This window comes from Rhamphochromis longiceps, linkage group LG4, assembly GCF_057381845.1.
Source record: "Rhamphochromis longiceps isolate RC_006_pf linkage group LG4, R_longiceps_female_GT1.1, whole genome shotgun sequence".
Classification (NCBI taxonomy): Eukaryota; Metazoa; Chordata; class Actinopteri; order Cichliformes; family Cichlidae; genus Rhamphochromis; species Rhamphochromis longiceps.
The window spans coordinates 32,753,743-32,777,160 of record NC_140560.1 but is presented as its reverse complement, the minus strand read 5'-3'; the positions used below and the strand labels follow the sequence as shown (position 1 = coordinate 32,777,160).

General features: G+C 39.5%; 1 protein-coding gene across 3 annotated transcripts in view; it reads left to right on the top strand.

The window, feature by feature from the left end:
- The first annotated feature begins 16,457 nt into the window (after window positions 1–16,457).
- Window positions 16,458–23,418, top strand: part of spop (speckle type BTB/POZ protein) — a 97,796-nt gene continuing 90,835 nt past the window's right edge. For all 3 annotated transcript variants that reach the window (XM_085404593.1, XM_085404591.1, XM_085404594.1), the window contains exon 1: window positions 16,458–16,521. The gene's annotated coding sequence lies outside the window, so the exon portion shown is untranslated. The remainder of the gene's footprint in view (window positions 16,522–23,418) is intronic.

Below are 23,418 nucleotides of genomic sequence, written 5' to 3'. Positions count from 1 at the left end.
AGTACAACAGTTATCAGATCACAGCAGTGACTAACTCCATGCCAGTGGACTGATTTTAAAATACTTGTTTACAGAACGCTAAAAGCTTTAGAGACAAAATGTACATTCATGACCTGCAGCCGGCTTCTAGCCATGTCAGGCTGTCTGGGACTGGGTTGTTTACTGTTTTGTGTTTACTGTTTTATACATCGCATATCTGTAGCAGACTTTGAAGCTGTGTGGCCTGATCCAGTTTTAAACACATTTTAATAATGACAGAAGAAAATCATAAAAGATGAATGTATGTATAGCCACACTCAGTTTATTTTTATGTTGAATAATGTCCCTCAATAAATAAATTACTTAATCACGCTTGCTACTACAAATATCTTACTGGCCAATCACATTGCAGCAACTCAATGCATTTAGACATGTAGACAAGATCGAGTTGACCCACTGAAAGTGAGCATCAGATTGGGGAAAATCGGTTATTTAGGTTATTTTAAATGTGACATGGTTGTTGGAGCCAAAAGGAGTGACCTGAGTATTTGCTGATCTGCTAGGATCATCCCATCTAACCATCTCTAGTTTTTACAGAAAATGATTAGAAAAAGACAAAATATCAGAGTGTACTCAAGTTCTAACGGCTTCTACTAGCAGGATAACGTGCCATGTAACAAAATTTAAATATCTCTTACTGGTTTCTAGAACATGACCTTGAGTTTTTGTACTCAAATAACCTCCACGGTCACCCGATCTTGATTCAATAGAGCACCATTGGGATACGGGTGGAACAGCAGATTCTTATTTGTCATGTGGAGATGACAAATTTTCATGTCAAAGTGGAACAAGATCTCTAAAGATTTTTTTCCAGCATCTTGTTGAATCTATACCATGAAAAATAAAGGCAGTTCTAAGAGCAAAAACCTGCTACTAGCCGGTGTAACTAATGAAGTGGCAGATAGCTGCACATGTTTTTTTTATCTGATTTTTTTAAATTGTTTTTTTTATGCTTTTAAGACTTGATTGAAAATCTGATGTAGGTCATTTTTATGCAGAAAAGTCTAAGAAGCCCACTGAACAGCACTCTGTTCACTGATAGAAGACCTGTTGACGTCGGCAAGAGTAATATATTTCATCTAGCACTTGAAAGAATGGACAACAATGGAATCTTCTCACTGTTGAGGTCTGGGAAGCGCTTCCGCTCCCTTAAGGCCAAAACAGAGAGAATGAGGAGGAGCTTCTTCCCCCAGGCTACTCGGGCCCTGAACCAGGTGTAGGACTAGACCAGGGGTGCCCAATCCCGGTCCTCGAGAGCTACCGTCCTGCAGCTTTTAGATGTATCCTTGTTCCCACACACCTGAATCAAATGAATGGCTTGTTATCAGGCCTTTGCCAAACATGATGGCATGCTGAAGAGGTAATCAAACCATTTGATTCAGCTGTGTTGGAGTAGGGATGCATCTAAAAGCTGCAGGATAGTAGCTCTCGAGGACCGGGATTGGGCAGCCCTGGACTAGACTCTCCCACACACATCACATCACTATAAGACTGGACTCTCACACACATCACATCACCACACGCACTCTGGTTTTTCTTCATGCACACTTCCTATAATTTATAATCTCTTTTTGCTATTTGCACATTTTTTTACTGTAAATTTCTAAGTTAAATCTGTAAATTTTGTATAACCTGTAAATAGTAAATACTGTAAAACCACTGTCATTTAATGGTCGGGCATTGCATTGCACAGCTACAGGCATTTCACCTCATGTCACACTGTGTATGGTTGTGTGTGTGACAAATAAAATTTGAATTTGAATTTGAAAGCTTTTACTTTGTAAAAATCTTACTTCTCTCTGTATTTTGAATGCTACTTTTAAGCCTTTTTAATACCTTGACCATAAGTTAATTTGGGCATCTGTTAACAAAGCTAGTTAAAGAACTCTGACACTGAGGCATATGAACAATTTGAGCTTAATTTCACCGCCCCAACTCCTGAAAAATGTGGTCTCTTGAGCTTCTAAGTATTTAACTGTGTGGTGTCTTTTATTTTTATTTTTCCTTATACTATTACTATTTTCTGCAAAACTGTATAATTGCTGGCAGGAAATTGAAAAACAACACAGAAACATGATTCAAAGGTAATGGAAAATACAGTTTGTAGTCATATGTTGCAATTATAGCTGCTTTAAAGCTTTTTTATGTCCTACACACATCTTAATGTATTTTGCTGGTATCTTTAAAAGAGGGCTATTTAGATAAACTTTCTTTGCTTTGATTGTTGAGCTTCAGATGAAAACCCCCCCCCAAAAACGGCTGCATGAAATCGCAGAATTGGATTATAGCACATGATGAGAAATTAGACCCGAGACTGCTGAGTTGTTAAGTGTTACGGTCCCAGACCTCCTCTAATAGCGTGAAATGAGAACAGATCTGTTAAAGCCTCAAAAAGCATAGAAATGGGATGGGATTGGCTTTATGCCGTCGTTCATTATCCCTCTCGCACTGATAGACCCTTTATAAGACTTAATTAAAAAGTCGATGGCATCTTTAATGGCCACAGCACTGGTTGTTTTTCTGTGTTTTTAAAACGCTTGCTCCCTAATGACCAGAGGCAGCCTCATTTGGGGGATGGCGGACAGAAAAATGTTTTGACCTGTAGCATGAGGTCATTATGCCCCGGCTGTGTCAGGAAAACAGATAAGCCAGTTTGTACTTTTCCAGTGTGCATTGGCTGCTGGTCAGTGAGCAGAAAATAGCTGCTGAATAATCAGTTGAAGTCTTTTTAGAGAAAGCCCACCAACATGAAGATGAAGGGGTTAATTTAAATGACAAATCAAAAGGCTGTTGACAGCTTTCTGCTTGGTTTGTTCTTCATACCATGACTTTTTGACAGTTTGTCTCATGTCCTTGTTTATCTACTGAATGAGATGCAGAGTAATAGTGAAGCTTGTTTGAGATGAAGCCAAGTGTGCCAAAGCCTTGAAAGACACCCAGTGTCCTCTCTGTCTCAGAAACTACTTTAGTTGAAACTAATGAATGCAGTTTGAAAGACACAGAGAGGGCCTCTTTGGAGTAATTGTAGGAGAATCAATTTTTAATACTGATTTCAAGGATGTGTCTTTGCACTATGGGTTTTTGGCTAAAAAATGTTGAACTTATATGACTGTTTCTTTCCTTTTGTAAGAGATTTTTCATTAATTTTCCTTTTTTTTCTGTTAGTAGAAATAAATGTTTGCTGTTGCATCTGGCTATTGTTAAATGAGCATTATTTAAAAGGGTCATTCAAACTATTTTACAAACAAATTTGAGGTTAATTATTGGCTGCTATGCTGGCAGTGAAAAAAGTTGTTTCATGTCGTCCTTGGCTCAGGAGGGAGTGTTCAATTTTTAAAAACCTCTAATGATGTCTTCGACATTTCTCAGCTTGGGCTTGAGAATTTAAAATGAAAAGAGAAAAGTAGTTTTACCCTGTGGGGTTGTGGAGTTTCAAGGTGTGGACAAAGTGAAGATCTTATAAAAGATGCTATGAGGTTAAATTATAGGAATGCTGGATTATGGGATTTGGGGAATTGGGCTCACCAGGGACTAATGGGGCTGTTCAAACAAATTACCTCAAAGATACACACAGTTTGTTGCGAGCTCTGACCATCCTGTTCTTCTCCTGAGGTGTCAAAATACATCATTTTATCAGGAGCTTTCATTACAAAGCTACATGCAAGATGTTCTTTGTTGTTAGTGCCACTCTGGTCATGGCAGTACTCGACTCTGAGAGCAAACAGTCCGAAAAAGTCTGTATAAGGTGGCGGTGAATTTGAAGAGGCTTCAGTCACAAGATTATTAGTGAGAGGACTGTAGTTTGTGTACTACTTGAAAGCTTTGTGTTTGCACTTCTCCTTTATTATTTGTTTTTTCTGATTGTTAAAATAAGCACCAGTAATATTTTTATGTTTATTTACATTGCATTAATCCTGCATGCTAAACATTGCTAAGTACCCAGTTTGTTAAAATGTAGCAAAATATGGTCTTGATTCATATGAGATGAGACCAAATATGAGGGAGACCTCTCTCACTATCGCTGTGACTGGTGTGTCTTTCTGAGCTGGCATCATCAGCCATATTTAGGAGTGAGAATACCCTTCTCTGACCAAATGGGAATTTTCTCCTGTTACCATCACAGTCCCCAGTGTCAGTACAAGCAAGACAGAATACATGTACCTGGACTCCCCAGGAACCTACGCCAGGATCCTGTTTGTGGACTTCAGCTCTGCCTTCAACACCATCCTTCCAGACCATCTCCGAGGCAAGCTTTCCCAGATGAATGTGCCTGATCCCATCTGCCGGTGGATCACTGACTTCCTGACGGACAGGAAGCAGCATGTGATGCTGGGAAAGAATGTCTCGGACTCCCGGACCATCAGCACCGGCTCCCCTCAGGGCTGTGTTCTTTCTCCTCTGCTCTTCTCCCTGTACACCAACTGCTGCACCTCCACCCACCAGTCTGTCAAGCTAATCAAGTTTGCAGATGACACCACCGTTATTGGGCTCATCTCAGACGGGGATGAGTCTGCCTACAGGAGGGAGGTTGAACGTCTGGTGTCCTGGTGCAGCCACAACAACCTGGTGCTGAATGCCCAGAAGACAGTGGAGATTATTGTGGACTTCAGGAAGCACACAGCCCCAATCCCCCCCATCATCCTGACCGACACCCTCATTCCGGACTCATTCCGCTTCCTGGGTACCACCATCACCCAGGACCTGAAGTGGGAGCCCACCATCACCTCCGTCATCAAGAAAGCCCAGCAGAGGATGTACTCCCTGAGGCAGCTGAAGAAATTCCACCTGCCAACACGGACGATGATGCAATTCTACACTGCAATCATCGAGTCCATCCTCACCTCCTCCATCACCGTGTGGTACGCTGGAGCCACTATCAGGGACAAACAGAGACTGCAGCGTGTTGTGCGCTCTGCTGAGAAGGTGATTGGCTGCAGACTCCCATCTCTGCAGGACCTGTACACCTCCAGGACACTGGGGCGTGCAGCTCGGATCTCAGCTGACCCTTCTCACCCTGGACACAGTCTGTTTGACCTGCTCCCCTCAGGCAGAAGGCTCCGGTCCATTCGCAACAGGACCTCTCGCCATAAGAACAGTTTCTTCCCCTCTGCTGTTGGACACATGAACAATAACCATATGACTGTTCCCACCCCTAACACATGACCCTACGCTGTGTTCACTGCATCATTCCATGTTTGGCACTGATCACCACCTGCACTCATGTATATAGCTATCTACTTAGCACTTTTAATTCTTATTTTTATGTCTATTTAAGCGTTATATGACAGTATGTTTGCACTAAGTACCGCAGCAATTTCCTAATGTTGTAAACCTGCTCAATATTTGGCAATAAAAACCCTTTCTGATTCTGATTCTGATGTATGTGAATAAGAAGGAGGCAAGTAGAAGGGTGAATCAAATCAAAATCAGAATCAGTTTTATTGCAAGTTTGTACACAAATGTGGAATTTGTAATGGTCCCTTGCTGCAACCCCACCCCACATCTCTATATAAATATAAATAAATTAATAATTAATTATATCATATATCATTAATAAACAAAATATAAAATATAGGCAAAGTGCTTTTACTGAATCCAGTGGGAAACGTTTTTATAGCCTGGGTGTGACGACCTCAGCCACACACTGGTAAAATATGTCCTCACATCATTAGTTTCGTTTTGCAGTTAAATGTGCATTAAGTACATTTTTAAAACGTATTCTGTTATATTAATTAATTTCTCTTTCTTTCAAGTTACCTGGTTTGAGGAGTTGGTTTTTTGCAGGATGGACAGGATTAGAAATGAGTACATCAGAGGGACAACTCGAGGTTGCGGTTTGGAGACACTGAGATGGTTTGGACATGTACAAATGAGGGATAGTGGATATACTGGGCAAATGATGCTCAAGATGGAGCTGCCAGGAGGAGGAAAAGAGGAAGACCACAGAGAGATTTTGTGGGTGTAGTGATGGAGGACATGCAGAGGCTTGATGTGACAGAGGAGGATGCTGTGGATACATTGAGATGGAGGCAGAAGATCCACTAACTCTTAGAGGGAGCAGTCAAAAGAAGAAGAAAACCACTATAGTCTGCAAAAAAGTAGTTCATTGCTCCACAGATGTATTTCCGTGCACTGTGTTCACATCTCAGTAAGATGCGCTGCAGTCATTAGTACCCTACTTTCTACTAACGATAGTTTTGTTGAAACGAACAGCAGTTATGAACAGCTGGGAATCAAAATATTTTGGATTGGTGCATGGTTATGCTCATTCTTGTGAGACTAAGAACTAACAACGTCACACTTGCTGCTTTCATTTGTCTACTTTAATCTGCCTTTCAGAGTTCCCCAGCATTAAACAAGAACATTATCAAATTGCTGAGATAATGCTTCAAAGACAGTTTCGAAACCATAGCAAAGAAATGCATTTGCTTAGATTTAAATATTTCTTATTAAAAATAAATGTGTATTATTACACTCCTTTGCAACCCCTGCCTTGCAGTGGCAGTGTAAGAGTCTTCAGGTGTTGCCTGGGTTTAATTGCTGATTGACTACAACTGATGATGTGTGCACAAAGGCATGCCTGAGGTTGTCTTTGGGGAGATGGCACTTCTTGCCTTTAAACTCTGGCTTGCAACCGCTTTAGCTGAGTGTATTAAGCAATTTAAAATGAAAGCCACATTCCTTAAAACTGGTTTTAGTTTCCACATTATATTACTGCTTTTGAGCCAGGTTGTTAAACTATTTGAACTCACTCATTTATTATGACAGACATTTTCCTCTGAAAACCTTTCAGTTTCTAAACGTGACTTTATTACACAAATATTCGTATACAAGACAAAACTGAAGCAAAATGCGCTTTTTGAGAGCTTCGAGCACAGCCTTTGTTATGAGAACAAGCATTATGAGCCTTATGTCTCACACTTTTGTATTGTATTTGTTAATTAAGATATTAATAACTTGGTCGAGGTGGCACGATGGTGTGATGGTTAGGACTGCTGCCTTGGTTTAAATCCAAGCTGGATCTTTTCTATGTGGAGTTTGCATCACCTTCTTTGTACCTTTCCAGGTTCCTCCTACAGTTCAGAAACATGATGGGTTGGCCTAACTGGTGTTTCCAAATTGGCTGTAGATGTGAAAATAAGAGTGAATGGTTGTTGTCTCTCTGTTGGGCCTGTGACAGACTGGCAACCTGTGTACCATACCTCTCACCGTCACAGCAAAGTTGCTCAGTGACCCTGAGCTGGATAAGTGGAATAAAGTGGGTGGATGGATAATTTAGTCGACTCAGTCAATCTATGCTTGTAGCAAAAACCTGCTACTTTTAACAATTTATCTACTTACAATTATTTTGTTAACTTTTAAGCTTTACTGCAGCAAGTGTGGATCCTGAAAAAATTTGAAAACGACCTGAGACAAACAGAAAAAGTGGGGGGAAAAAGTTATGGTAATACCATATGACGATACCAACCATTAAACACAGTAGCGAGAGCTTGAGACCAATCACAATATGCATTTAACTCGTTTTCATAAGCTGTCAGCTCCCATAAGGCTTTCGCAGTTGCCTACCTTTGTTAAAAAAATATTTTCCCACCTTGATAGTTTAATGCATTTCCAGCCTGCTCGAGCCTGTCATTAGCCGGGGACAAAGCATCAACTGCTCCTCTTTCTCTATCTTTGAAAAAATGATCCTCGCCAAGAACAGCAAATCTGTCTTCCAAAGAATGCCTCTAATTGGAGGAGAGAATTCTTCTTTCTGACGGCTCTGGAGGTTTCAAATAAAGCCCATTTGCCAATGGAAGGAGTCATTACACATGTCATTAAATGCAGCTTCTTTGATATAAGTAGAGGAAGCGCTAGATCACATTTAGTCTTTGGAAAGCATGGTGGATTCTGAACTGGGCTGATGACAGCCAAAGGATGGTGCTTGCCCTGCTGCACAAACACAAACAGTCTCATGAATGCATGCATTCTCTGTTCATACACATGCGTGGGTGTTTATTGTGTCCTCAAAGAAAGCTTCTTAAAGTCTGCTCTATCCATACAGGAGGGCACCAAATCATCCCATTACTGAAGGAAGAGAGTATGACACTCAGCCACCAAAAGACCAGTCCTTGATGTTCTCAGACTGGTCGCGCTCTTCTGTCTGACTTGCACTTCTTTGTTTCAGTGTTGCAGTTGGTTTTTTTGTGTGCTTTTTTTTTTTTAAAACTCAGCGGTCTGATTTGGCCTGCAGTGTGCGGCTGGTAAGTCCCAGTGGAGATGTCGGCCTAAACAGCCGGGTCTGAAGTGATTATGTGAGTGCAGTGTGAGAGATTCCTTTAGGGCCTGTGGGAAGCCTGCACATTCTTTGTTGACAGTAGAAATGAGAGAGTGAGAGAGAGGGAGAGAAAGGTAGAGGGGAAGGAGAAACAGACAGAAAAAGGGATGGAGTCTGGGAGATTAAAGGTACGTGCAGATATAAAATCCTTTTCTGCAGTTAGCTGTTAGGTTTCCTTTATTTGTTCGTTCACATATCCAATTAGCATGAGGTTTGTGTTCCAGTAACTGCCAGTTACATCTTATAAGGCTGTCAAATTATATTCAGGTAACCTACCTATACTTAGCCGAGATATTTCATAATGTGTTTTTTTGCCCACTTAACTTATTTTACCCTAAAAGGGATTTCTTCAGCCCCTCTTTGTTTCTGTGTTTCTACCCTGCTCTCTTCATTCTTCTTTTGTAAATCACAACAAATAATTGAGAACCAGTAGCTCCTCTTAAGAATCTAAAACAATTAATCATTCACAGTCACATCATCTGACATTGTCTTTATAAGTTCAGCCAAGCAATCAAATTGAATTTTTTTTTAAAATTATTTTCCCTTGCCCTGTTTACTCCAAAAGCGTGTCCTTCAAGCATCTCCTTCCCAGAATCGAGAGACTAAGCCGTAGCAAGGCGAGCTGCCGTTTATCGCTGCCTTGCAGACAAATCCACTCTAAATGGCCGGTGATTTTCACTCGTTGGCTCAATAATCCATTTGAGAATTTACTCAGGGACTCAGACACATTGTTCCGTTTTTTTTTATTGCTCCTTTTGAACAGATCTCTCTGTATACCCCCTTCAACTTGAAGGAGACTTGTTTAAACAACAGAAAAAATGGAAAATGGAAATGAATGCACATTCACAGGCATTTCAAATCAGCATGGTGCTGGGAAGTTTAATAACTCAGATGGCTTTGTGCTTTCAGAAATCCTTGTTCAACCCAAGGTTAGAGCATAGGGACGGAGACCTGAGTTACACATGAATGGACCTCCCTCCAACTGTTTCTCCACATTTAATCCTTTTCTCTGGACTTGCCTTTGCATGAATCTATCCTGATTAAAGTATTGGCTCAGGTCTTCTTCCACCACCTTGCTCCTTCACCCCCATGTCTTTGCTGTCCACCCCTCCTGCCTGCTGTCCCTCCTCCCATAGTGCACTGTGGTAATTGAGTGAAAGCTCTGGCCCTGGAGTCCTTGTGTAATCCACACTTTATAAGCACTCTAATTGAAGTGCAAATTCAATACTCCCTCATCAGCCTTTTACTGGCTGTGCCATTGCTTGCACCCCTTAGGTAATTACAAGGAGACTGGCAGTTCAATCATTTTGCAGGAAATAATGTTACAAAAATGTAGCGGCGCACACCACATAATTTTACAGTGGATGTGTGGAGTGTGATAGCTGGGTTACTGGGGGTGAAATACTGAGCAAGACAAAAAGGCCTCCCTGTCTGTTGTCAGAAAGGTTACACACCAATCCTCAGTGTGATGAAGGAATTTAGAGAATCTTATCTGAATACCACATGGGATTTCTCTGTGCTGAAAATTTCCTCCCTGTGTCTTGGTTTACCTGGAGATATGTGCACACATTGTGGCAGACACATCAGTGAGCGTGTGGACAACTTCCTCTTTTGTGTAGCTGTAGCTGTAGACACACTTGAGCATGTAAAGCTGGATAATGGCAAGTGAAGTGCACATGCAAACACATATAAGTATATGGATTTTGCACATATTACTGTGTGTATCGGTGTGTGTTTGTGTAGGAGTGCAGTGTGCAGCTTTAATTAAACTTTCTCTCAGCTTGTCCCCATAGGGCCCTGTCTTCTTCCCGACCACATGCTTATTTATTTATAATTGCATTAAACTCCAGAGCTGAGCCACGGCTGAACATGGTGCCAGACCTGTGGAGTAAGCTGGGATTGTCACGCAGTAATACAATTTTGTGTATTGCAACGTCCCACTGACTAGGAAAATTCAACATATCACATAAGAATGCACTGTACATTAAACAAGGAGCAGCTGAAAAATGAGTCTCGACTTTAATTCACTGGAGAACAAGTATAAAATGTGAACGCAGACTTTTTTCTTCAGTGGAAATACATTCATATTCTTTCAGCTAGTGATATTTCAGCTTATGCAAGGATAAGCGGAAGAGAATGGATGAAACTTTGTCCTTGTTGAAGTTCCTAGAAGATTCTTCTTGGTAAAACGCCACAGGTGGAGCATTCCTACTGGTAAAAAGAGAGGTTACTTCCATGAAATCTATTTAACACCCCAGGTGCTGAAACCTGTTTTTCACAAGAACAAACGTTGAGAATAAATGCAGTTTTAAATAGACTGCCTTGGAGGGTTTTTTTTTATTTTAAAATCTATATATAAAACCCCCCACATATAATTCAAACTCTAATATTAAAGTCTTTATCAATGTCCATATTAAAAACTGTGGAAACAAAAGCAAACTCCTGTTGTGAGAAGATCTTGTGATAGCATCCCCATAGCATTGTGTTTCTCAGATCAAACATTCCCAGGAAGAAAACATCCACGTATCATAAAAACTTGTCTCTTTTCTCCTTTATTCAATTGCCAATTGTCTTCAGTTGTTTTGTTGTTTATTTTTTCAAATTGCTTTGCCTTAATTTAAATATCCCGTCAGACAACCTTTTGGATGAGCTTCACAGCAAATTCATAGTACATCCCAAGCGCCTTTGTTAAAGTTTGATGAATGTGATTTGAATTCAACAGAGAAAAATCACATTACAATATTCTTATAACACAGTGAAATTGCCAAGATACCCTACATGGGCAGCTACCCACGAGTGATGACTTAGTATCTGCAACACTGCCTACTCACATCTGCAGCATAAACAAGCACCTTTTTTTTCAAAGTCACTTTAAATGTTGGCATCAAGATCATAATCTCATTATAGCACATCTTTTCACAATGTGATCAAACTAGTAAAGCTCACATTTTATGAAGACAGTGCACTGTAAGTTATAGCTTGTATTATTCTGCACAGATTTTTAATTGCTTATTACATTATCTCTTAAATTCTTTCTTGACTTGCATTTATTTCCTGCTGTGATGACCCACTTTCCTGGGGCCAAAAATTCCCTAATACCAGATACATTGCATTTAACACTATTTTCCCTGAAAACAAACACACACATACAGAAATAAAAAAACAAAACAAAAAACAAACAGCAAATCCCCAATTCAGTCAATGTAGGCACAACAATATTGTGCTTACATTGACTGAACTTCAGGGATGAGAGTAAGGCAATCACTGCCGACAAACTAAAGTACATCTGTGTGTGTGCTTGACGTGTCACTGAGCACCTAGTCTCAAAGGTAAAAAGGATACAGCATGTTGCAATAAAAAAAAAGGATTTTTATTCCATGTATGGGTACAGCATTGCACAACCCTTCAGTTATAAATATAGCATTTTATATATGGTTTACAACTAATTTCAACCGCAGGATCTGCCAAGTTTCATGAGTCTTAATCCTCATAAGTAAACTTCATAAACAGACACACACATAGACCACATACAACGTCACATATAAACGCATATGATAACTTTAACTTTAACTTTATTTATCCCGAGGGAAATTCTTCTGTCATACACATGCTCAATGCAGCAAGAGAGACAGAGGAATACGCTATACAATAAGAATACTAGTATACAGTAATATACAGTAGGATAGTGCAAATATAATATCAAATAACTCAAACAATATAACTATATCCCCAAAAATAAATAGTCGTATTGCAGTATTATTACTGTACATACAGTATTATTCACAGAGTTTGTGTATAAGAGATCAACACAGCCACCCATGTGAAGCCTCAAGCCAAGTTGAGCAGTGGAGTGTGGTGACTTTTACAGAAAGGCAAGCAGAGACGATCCCCCACCCGTATACACACCAACAAAAACATCCACCACTATTTACCTATTTCACAAGATTAACTGGATCAGATTAAACGTACTATTTGTCCTGCCTGTCTGCACCGTACATGGATGTCTTTCTGCAGTCCTTCGTGGTTGAAGAATTGTAAAATGTTACGTTCTTAGTCTAGGCGAGTATTGAACGCAACAAGAAATTGGCCCACTCACACACCACCCAAGCAAGAACACAAACAGCAATACCAAACAGCACAATATCAAGTGCTAAGCAGCCATTTATTTTCTTCAGCAGTGAGCAGTGCCAAAAAATAACGGTCCCTGTGCTTTCCTACACAAATGAAAAACCAACCAAAAGACAATTCACTTACCCAACTTCCTGAATGAAAAACAGGAGAAAACCTAAACAAAAATGGCTTCTCACACCTACTAGGCTGCTGCAGTGAAGAATATATACAAGGTGAACAAAATACACAATTGCTACTTTACAAATCTATTTACAGCTATTTACAAAACTAAGATACTAACACAAGTCACACACACGGTTATACTTGCAAATCAATGGGCAAAGACACTCTATGAAACAACGACTCAAAAACACATGCTCTTTGTTGGATGGTGGAGGCTAGTAGAGAGAGGGCTGTCATCCGGTAGTTAAGTACTGGAGGTGATCAACCAATTATCCAATCCCAGGACAGGAAGAGACTCCATCCAGCTACTCAGCAGGCACGCCTGGGTGTCCACCTCCTAAGAGAGAAAGGGGAAAAAACCCACAGCCATCCTCTGGTGGGAGGAGTCACACATAAAACAAACACTGACAACATTGGATCATAACACTTCTATAGTTAAATAAATATGCACTATATCCATCCGTCCATTCTCTTCCGCTTATCCTTGACAAGGTCACGGGTGGGCTGGAGACTATCCCAGCTGGGCACACCCTGGACAGGTCCCCAATGTCCCGCAGATCTATTATATTACCCCCCCCCCCCCCCCCCCCCAAAAGAAAAAAAAACAATTTTGAAGACTTTTTCAAACCAAAACAGTACAATTAAAGCTATATTGGAAAATTGTGCACCCAAAGTTCATCCATCCAACCATCTATGCATTTTCTTCTGCTTATCTGGGAATAGGTCGTAGAGGCAGTCTAAGCAGAGAGGCCCAGAGCTCCCCTTTCCCCAGCCACCTCCTACAGCTTATTGGGGGAACACTGAGGCAATCCCAGGCCAGCTGAGAGACATGATCTCTCGAATACGTCCTGGGTCTGGCCTGGGGCTTCCTTCCAATGGGACATGCCTGGAACACCTTAGCCAGGAGGCGGCCAGGGGGCATTCTGATCAGATGCTTGAACCACCTGAACTGGCTCCTTTCAACGTGAAGGATTAGCGCCTCTACTCTGACATGACTCTCAAATGACTGAACTCCTCACCCTATCTCTAACAGAGAGGCCAGCCACCCTTCAGTATGGGCTGCCTGGTCCATTTCTACAGGCCATGTGGTCCCTGTACAACTGATGCAAAAGCTTGGGTTTGCCAGCAGTAAGTCAGACTTATTTCCTGTGGGAGTTGGATTGCTTTGTCACTGATTCTGTTGTTTTTAAGGAAAGAATTTGTGCTAAACATATTAATATTACTGCTGTATATATTTAAGGTTGAGCTCATTTTAAATACTTTATATTCTGTTTAATGCGGGGATGTCCAACTCCAGGCCTCAAGGGCAGGTGTCCTGCAGGTTTTAGATATCACCCTGGGTCAGGACACCTGAATCAAATGATTATTTCATTACCAGACCTCTGGAGCACTTCAAGACATGTTGAAGAGGTAACATTTAAATCGGATGTGTTGGATCAAGGACACATCTGAAACCTGCAGGACACTGGCCCTTGAGGCCTGGAGTTGGACACCCCTGGTTTAATGCAAAGCATAATCTTGAAATCTTTTGTTTCTACTGGCTGTCCTGTCCGATGAGGACCACATATTTTGTAAGAAAAAAGGTTTTCATGAGCTCCAAAACACATGCCTATATATTTATTTTTAAAAAGTATATTAAAATAGTATAGTAAAAACAACAAAAATGAAAATAAATCAGCTGAACTAAAAGGCCTGAGCAGTCTGTCACACAGTTAACTGTAAATATCTACAGGGGCTATTAAAATATGAATGGAAAATGAAGTGTTGGCAAAGCAGCTGGTTAAACGTACTACAATCAGACATTCTCATAGATGCTAATCTGAAAGTGCTACTGAACTTGCACCTGCTCAGCTTCCCTGTTCTATTAGGCCAGACATAGTTAGAGCTGCTGTCCCCTCTCCATCATCATCTGCTTTCCTCACTAGTGTATTAAATGAGTTATTAACAACTTTGCTAATGCTAGCTGGGTTTCCACACAAAGTGCAGATTGTAATTAGTCTCAGAGCAGTGAAAGTGGAGCCAGCAGCAGCTTGCCTCGCACGCTGGTCTCCCATCAGTTTACAATGAAAGATCAGCCTTTTTTCCTAAACCAGAAAACGGCTACTGGCCTCTTAGCTTGCTCACCTCAAGTCATTGTTAAAGGTAGACAAAGAAGCACTGCTTGCCTTGCTTGTCCTTACAGAATGGCACTGAAGCAGAGTGTTTTTGCTGTTCAAATGTTTTGAACACATTGTGATATGTAAGGGGTGGATCGGACAGAGAAACAAAGGGATGCTGCATACTCAGACTGTATCAAGTTGTCAGTCATACAGTAAAGCATACCAAATTATCCTGCTCTTTTACTTTAATCGGACTATCATTTATAAAATGAATGTTGTGTTTTACTGAGGATGACTCCTCAGGAAAGTGTTGCTGAGGTCATGAATCGTGGGAGCCAAGTACCAGTTTCTATAGCCAAATGTCTTTTTGCAACCAGAGGAGACGCCACCTGATGCTATTAGACAGCTATTAGACACTCTTGTTTTTTCTTCTCCTTTTATATCTGGAAGCTATGACCATTTTTTATTTACAGCATATGGTAATTGAGAATATGTTTTAGAGCTGCTAAAGCAGGACAGACTGGAGGCCTGTTAAAAATAAACTTCCTTCATAATAACAGCCTGTATACCCATCCAGACAATGCAATAAGAAGTCTGAGATGATACTTGGTGCTGTTTACTGTATGGTAGCTGCCTTTCATTTTAAGTTCTGGGTAAGTGAAGGCGGCATGTCTGATAGTGTTTAGCTTTTTATAAAATTAGCAAAAGGTGCAAAGACAGAAAGATGTAGCATCAATTATATATAATTGTATGATGATCAAAATGTATTGTGGATAATAAGCTGAAGGGTTGCAGTAGCTGAAGATATGTTATATATATATATATATATATATATATATATATATATATATATATATATATATATATAAAACATATCGTTATGTATATTTGTTGTACAGAATGTGACTTCTGAAATACTTAAAGGGTTTTGTCATATTGTGTTAAGTTTTTGGAATTTCACACATAATATCACAAATCTTTTACATTTTTTTTTTATTATTTTTTGATTTTACAACTAATAATATAATGAATCTCACACATCAGTGCATATAAAATATATGACATCCATAGAAACTTAATCTAATGTGACTATAAGTATTTATATATACTACACAGAAAATATTAGCTATAGCAATGATATAACGTGTGAGGACAAAAGAGCTTGTTGTCTCAAAATGCACTCATGGTTTCTGCCTGATGGTTTAATAATAATCTGGAGATAAAGGATTACAATCCTTGATGGTTTGATTCAGCAATCTCTGGTTTCTCAATTAACAATTATTTTAAAATATCCTCTCTTCTTTTCTTATTCTGGTTATAATTAAGGGCCACTAAATTATTTTGAGGTCAAGGGAAAAGCTCCTTGTTTGAAATACTTTGAATTTAGAGCAACTCAGACTACAAACCTTTTACCATAACTCAGTGAATTTCTTATCTGAGGCTTATTCTTATTATGTGCCCTTTGCTTTCTTTTAATTCTTATCTTAAAAAACGAAAAGAAATTCCTACAGCTAAACCAAACAAAATAAAGAAAATGTAGTTTGTCTACGAGTGATAGTAAATGTGCTAGTCTACTGATTTTGATGACAGACAGCTGCTCGTAATTAAATAGGAAATTTGTATATTCCCGTAACACCCAGAGTCAAAACCAAAACAATCCCAGCATGGCCAGTCGCTTATTGGGCGTTCGGACACGTCACAGTCTAACCCGGAAGTGCAGTGACAGCTCTTGTCAAAAATCCTTCATCTCTTTCGTTCAAGTGCGAAACAAAGGTGAGTTTTAAAGATGTAAAATGAGCTCTTCATATGCCTGTTATTTACGATTTTTATTGATTCCTCTATGGTAAAGTGCGTTTAAAGTTTGGCCGTAATTTAACGCTGGAAGCACTTTTACAGAGCTTCAATATTAGCCGCTAGCTGGCTATTGTTAGCAGGTAGGTAGCGGCTCGGGACTTATTTATACTGTTTCCGTTTCTGATTCACTTTTCCGCGGATTGTTTTGTGCAATTTTATGCCATGACTGTCACGTCTGGGTTGTCACGGCAAGAGTTATCAGTCTGAACGTTTCCACATGGATATGCAAAATAATGAGACCCATGTTAGAAAAAAAACATGTTATGCTTCATCATGCCTCAGTATCCTGCCAAATAGTGACCACGGCTTCTCCCCTCTGTTGCTTCCCAATGCGCAGTGCAGGACAGCTGCAGGTTTCAGTCTGCCAGAAAGCATCTGAAAAGAGAGAGTCAAGCAGAAAGGCTACTGCAATGCAGGCTGTAGTACCTCTGCACGGTGGCTGGGGAAAAAACTGGTGACTTTTAGATAAAGTAATGAACTCAAAGTTCTATGAATAACTTTTTTTGTGATATCCAAATTCAAGGATCTAACCCACAACTATTTAAATGAAATATGGAATGGCAAACATTTGGTACTGGAGCTACAAAAACTAGTAGTTTGTTGGTTTATGAAAAAATAAATAAAAAAATCAGAAAACGTCTTTAAGATTTCAGTAGACCTTATAGAAACCCCTAGGGGGAATTTGGCTTTTATTAAAATGAGAGAAGACTTTATCTTTTGCTTTGTTCAATTTAATGGGTTTTTGTTTTTTTTTGTTTTTTTAGTTTAGCTGATACATATAGACCAAGTTTAATTAAAAAATAATGATCAGATTAATCAGTAATAGCAATAACTGTTGCAGTCATTAGAGTTGGATGACTGAACAAATATCTACTGCTAATTGGCCAAGTCCATTGCCATTGGAGGAAGGCGGGGATTCTTTTCTTTTTTTTGTGAATTTTGTTATTTAATTTAGTAGCCTGCTTCTTTCATAATTATTAACTTGTGCAGCTCCATTGAAACCAAGTACTAATAGGAACTACCAGATGGATTTGTGCTGACGCTAGTACATGCCAGTGCTACGGTATTGTTTGGGCTGCAGAAAGGCAAGAAACAGGTAATTTTAGCCCATTGCTCAGTGTTTGGCATCATAATATCTCGTACATAATTGAAATATGAGTTAATAGATATTATCGCTGTGAAATAAACATGATCAAATGCTTTCATAGCGTTTCATAGGTGCATACCTGCTAAAAACAGGACATTTAAGTCCGTTGCTTGGTGGTTGCTAGGCAACCTTGTGATATCTGATAAAGGTAAGAACCTTCAGGGGTCCAAAGCTGTGTCCATACTGGAAGCGTTGTGATGACTAGAGACCATAGAAAGGGAGGGAAATTTTGCAACTTTAGTGACTACAGGCAAAATAACCTGGTTTCAACTTTTCTGGAGTTCTAGGCGAGCGACGGACAGCATTATCAAAAAGAGCAGAGGATCCCTTTGACTGGCATATGACCTGGTGGTAAATACATTAGTGGGTTACCTAGGCAACTAGAGCCTGGAATGTCTGTCAGGGACGAGCAGTCGGCTTCAAAGTGATGCAAATTGCTTCCAGGTGTGGACAGAGCTCAAGATTTACTAGTGTGCCAAGTTTAGCTCCTTGGGCTCTGATAATGTGGGTGTAGTGCATTATGGTGTATTATATTTATGTATGTTTTATATTAAGATTCTCCTGTAGAATCTGGGAGTAAGAAGTCTGTTGTGAGAGTAGTGTGCATGTGGTAGCGAACCTGGCGAGGTGGAGGTATGCACTGAAGAGAAGAGGAATGAAAGTCAGTAGAAGCACGACAGAATGTGTATGAATGAGAAGGACACAGGTATATCGGTGAAGGTGGAAGAGTTTAAATGGGTGCCTGAGGTGATTTGTGACAGAAGGACGTCAGCAAAAGTGAAAGAAAGGGTGGCAGAGTTGATGAAACTCAGATTTTCACTGGGAGTACCCAGGATGGACAGGACTCGAAATAATTACTTCAGAGGGACAGCTCAGGTTGAGCTCTTTGGAGACAAAGTCAGAGAGGCAATGCTAAGATGGTTTGAACATGTGCAGAAGAGAGATCGGGGATGTATTTGAAAAAGGATGTTCAAGATGGAGTTGCCAGGAAGACCACAGAGATCATTTATGGATGAAGTGAAGGAGGACATGCAGAGGGTTGGTGACAGAGTAGAATACTAGGGATTGGTTGAGATGGATGCAGATGATCTACTATGACAACTCATAAAGGGAGCAGCCAAAAGAAGAAGTAAAATTCTTGTTGCACCATGTTCCCAATGGAACAAAACAAGACAGTTACTGTGCTAAGTGACACTGGACTTAAATTGGTGCTAAATGTCAATTCACCTTTGAGATCTAGACCAAAATGTGTGGTTGTGGACCCTGATCATTTGTTTCTATTAAGAGGCTTAAGGGTTTCTCATCCTGTTGCCTTGTAAAGGCCCTTCTCCTTGCTGGATTCATGTTTTAAAACCCAAAACTCACTATTGTGGCTATAAGGACACCAAAAGCTGTTTTTTACACATTATGCTGGAATAAATGACCAGATCTAACAGTGCATCCTTAAAATAATTAGGTGGCCATCTGAAAGGGCAGGTAAACATGTCTCATTTCGTATTTTCTATTAGTGATGTGACAAAAGTTGGTGGAACACTTTTTTGCAAAGCTGAATTTTCTAGTAAAAGATCTGCTAAGTGCTTGCTAAAAATTCAGCTGGTTTGTCCCACAGAGTTTTCTGCTCAGCTGTGCTGCGATTGTATGCATGAGCAAAGGGCATGTGGGAGTTCAGAAATGCTCTGAATGGGAGTTTGGATTGATTCAGAAGATTCCATGGTGAACAAATTTGAATCCCAAAAGATAACTCTTTGACTGGCTTAGCATTTTTCTCATTTTATCTTCTTAAACCGTGACACATCCACACATTCTTCACATATCTGTTGGTAAAGACAGATTCTTGATGTACAAGTTCGTGACTTGTTTTGGTGTGCAGGGAAATTGAATTTTTTTATTAAACTGCAGCTCATTGCACAAAATAAAATACTGACTTCGTTCCTCAAGCTTACAATACGGTCGAACTATGCAGATTCAGGATCTGAATTTCAACATCCAGTCAGTTTTGTGTAACAGCTGTTGGCACTTAAGTCACAGTTGTCTAGCTGTGACTGTAAAAGATGTGATGTCACATCATTGTTTTTATTGTGTTGGTATGGAAGTGTTTTGTTCACTCTCCGGACATTGTTGTGTCTGTCAGAAAAGGAAGTGGATACAAACTGGTAAACTTTCGGTTCATATTCTGAATGCAGGTGAACTAATCTACTGTTTAAGAACAGGACTAATGAAACTAACAGTGTAGTTTTGGTAGATATTTCAATATGACATATAAGGAAAGCAGTAGATGTATAAATGAAATCAACCAGGTGTCCAGTCCAATTTCTTTGCTAGTTTAATGGCCCTTTAGTCATAAATATTTTTTTGTTGTAACTTTTTAAACCAATTTCAATTAAAATAAAACCATTTTGATTAAAATAAATAAAGTAAAACATTTTTTTTATTTCATGTGTCCCATTTAAAAAAAACAAACCAAACAAAAACAAAAAAAACCAAACAAAAAAAGTTTTGCTTTCACTGTGGTGCAGCGGCCTCAGTCTGTCTTTAGCCACCACTCTGTGGTCTTGAGCAATGTCCTTTCCAATTTGATTGGTTACATTTCACAAGTAATAGCCTGTTAATGCTGAAGGCCACTTTGCCACAGACAGGCACAGAGGAGCAGCTTTTCAGAGTTTTGAAGGTATAACAGATATTTCCCAAGTTGCAATAAACACAATAATCCTATGATTTATTTCTTTGAAGACAAGCACTCTGTTTTCCAGTTACATTGACTGATTAAAGCACTTTATTACAGTAATCATACAGTTCACTCAAATGTGATGCTAGAGCTTTACTGTATGAATCGGTAGCATAAATATACTTTTATTTTAATTACAAATAATTAGTAATGTTTTTGAGTCTAAACAAAAAAAACCCCCCCAAAACAACAAAAGAAAACCAAATAGGTTCCTTAGTCACATGGTTTTGGGTTATAAAAATTGTTTTAATTATACCTTTTCTTATAGTTAGCTGTGAATGCTCAGTGAATATATGCATGCAATGAAGCTAGCATTTGGTTGAGATCATTATGTTATTACTATTGTAAATGTTCTTTTTATATTTTTTCCACTAGTATGCATGATATAATAGGATATAATGACTGTTAATTTAAACATATAGGTAATTGTGACTTTGTTGTGCCAGCGTCAGTCTTTCTTCACTTTTAGGCCAGCAGTTGTTTTTATTTTTTATTTATTTATTTATTTTTTAAATCTGTACTAGGAAATTTATTATTTTTCCACAGTTCTTCAAAAGCCATTTAAAAAAAACAAACAAAAAAAACCTAAAACCTGCAGTGGTTGAATTTATAAACACAAACTTATGTTTTTGTGTTTCTTGTTTGTGTGTGTGTGTGTGTGGGTTTTTTTTTTTTTTTTTTTTCTTTTTTTTTTTTTTTTTTAAATCTGAGTGAACTGCCCAAATAAATTCTATGTAAGAGGAACACGGATCAGGCTGTTAACAAGATCAGTTTGGAGGGGACAGGCCAGATGCTGTGTTTCATATTGCTGAGCTGTATGCATCAAAAGTGGTTATTAGACAGGTGGCCTTTCCATAGACTTCCACCTGGCAGCTGGCAGATAGGCACACTTTTTCCTTTTGTATCTAGCTGTGTGTGTGGACTGAGACCACTTGTCTTGATTTAAAAGTGCCTTTCTGGCTTCTCGTATTCCTCAAATTTAAACTCTTACAGTGATGTGTCGCGCTCTCCCTCTAGTTGACTGTGTCCATTCAGCTCGCTGCTGTATATTAAACTATTCAACCACTCTGTTAGATGTTCTTTACACACAAGCGCCCAGCTGCAAAGAGCCCCCCGCCCCTTCATATACTACAAGATGCAGCCATTTGGTTTATTTACGGGTGGTGCTTCTGTAACTGCTGGGAATAGGCCAAAAGCCAATCGAAGCACACGGTGGAGGCCAGGCTAATAGAATCTGACAGGAATGGAGTCATAGAGGCCGCTCAGGCATCGTAAAGCTGTCGCTGTTTAAGCCCCTAAATTTGTCGCTATTACCTGCTTGCCTCTCTCTTTACATGGGCAAAGAGTGCACCCGTGTTCCTGAGTTTGAGATGATGTTGTTACTCATCTTTGCTCATTTCAACACCAAATGAGTACATCGGTGTGTGCGCACATGCTTGTGTATTTTCAGGGTCAAATGCAGAGCGCATTGAAAAATGGATCAATGATATACTATCCACTATATAATGTCAAGTAAAAAGTGAATTACTGCAGAATGTGGTGGACCTTAACAAACAAATGTTTCAGCACTGCACCATTTCTCCATCAGGCTCAGACTGTATCCTATGTTTTCAGATTTGTATTTTTATTTGCTCTTCTGAGAATTCCTTTCTTGGTGTGTGCAGCAGTGGGAGATGTCAAGATGTGTGAATTTGTTTGGAGTGTAACAGTGTAAAACGCTACACCGGTCAGTACATCAATACTAGTCGGTAAGGAAATTGGGTGTTACTGAAAATCTTTAATATGTCAGAATTGAAGATTTTATCCCACTAATGAGCCTGATTAAAAGAACATTCACAAATTCCTCTAAAACCAGGCCCATACTGTCCAGTCTTCTGAGCTGTGTCGCTGGATCGATTTCAAAAAGTATTGGCTGATCACATCACAGCATACAGCTTTGATACTTCTTGTTCTGGCTTCGTGAAAAGCTGAAGTGATTTCTTTTAAAGGAAAAACTAAGGTAATGAAATCCATATATGAACATCATATTCAAATTACTCATTCGGTTGACTCATTCGATGCTGTTAGCTTAATGTTTATTTAAATGTTTTGAAAACATGAAGTTGTTGATATAAACACAGGCAGTGGTGTAATGTACGAGTTTCAAATGGCACGCCATTTGATTAAAAAAATTTCCTTTTGGTTGTAGTTTAGATTTTCTATCCTGCAATGCTACTCCTAAGGACAATTTGCATATGCACGGCACTACTAAGACATAATTGATATAGGCATTCAAAAATGTCTCAGATTGGACCTTTTTTAGATGCAACATGCGAAGAAGCTCATTTCTCATATTGCTGATCGCTTGTGAGGGAAGGCAACAAGTATTGAATTAGTTTGCATGAGAGGAGGGAAATTGAAATATGGATTGGGGTCGCAAATGCCTGCCAGTGCTTTGGCTGTTTCGGATATGGAGGATGAAATGTATTTCTTTGTGTATGTGCGTGTCAGTGTGTGACTGATGCAGACAGAGCCGGCATCGAATGGTTTTCCACCTCTCTTGCATGAAGCTATTTTCCAATAACAAGTAGAGAGCAGAAGTGACACAGATGAAGTGAATGTTTTAAGAGGAAAAGTAATCTTAAAGACAAGCCAAGTCATTCCTCACTCTAATCCCTTTGCTTCTCCTGCATTACTGCTTCTGTCTTGAAGCCAGATCCCAGCCAGGTCTTTCACCATCTGCCATTTAGATGTATTTAAATCATGCATGCATGCTGACTTTGGACCTGTGATTTGAACTGGCCAGGTCCCCGGTCTCTGCCAGACTGCTCAGCAAAACACATGACCCAGGAAAGCTGTATGAATATAAATGAATGACAACACAGTTGGTTAAAAGCGCCATTGCCCAAAAGTCAGATTCAGTTTTGCTGATACACTGACATTAGATTGTGGGAAAACAGCGACC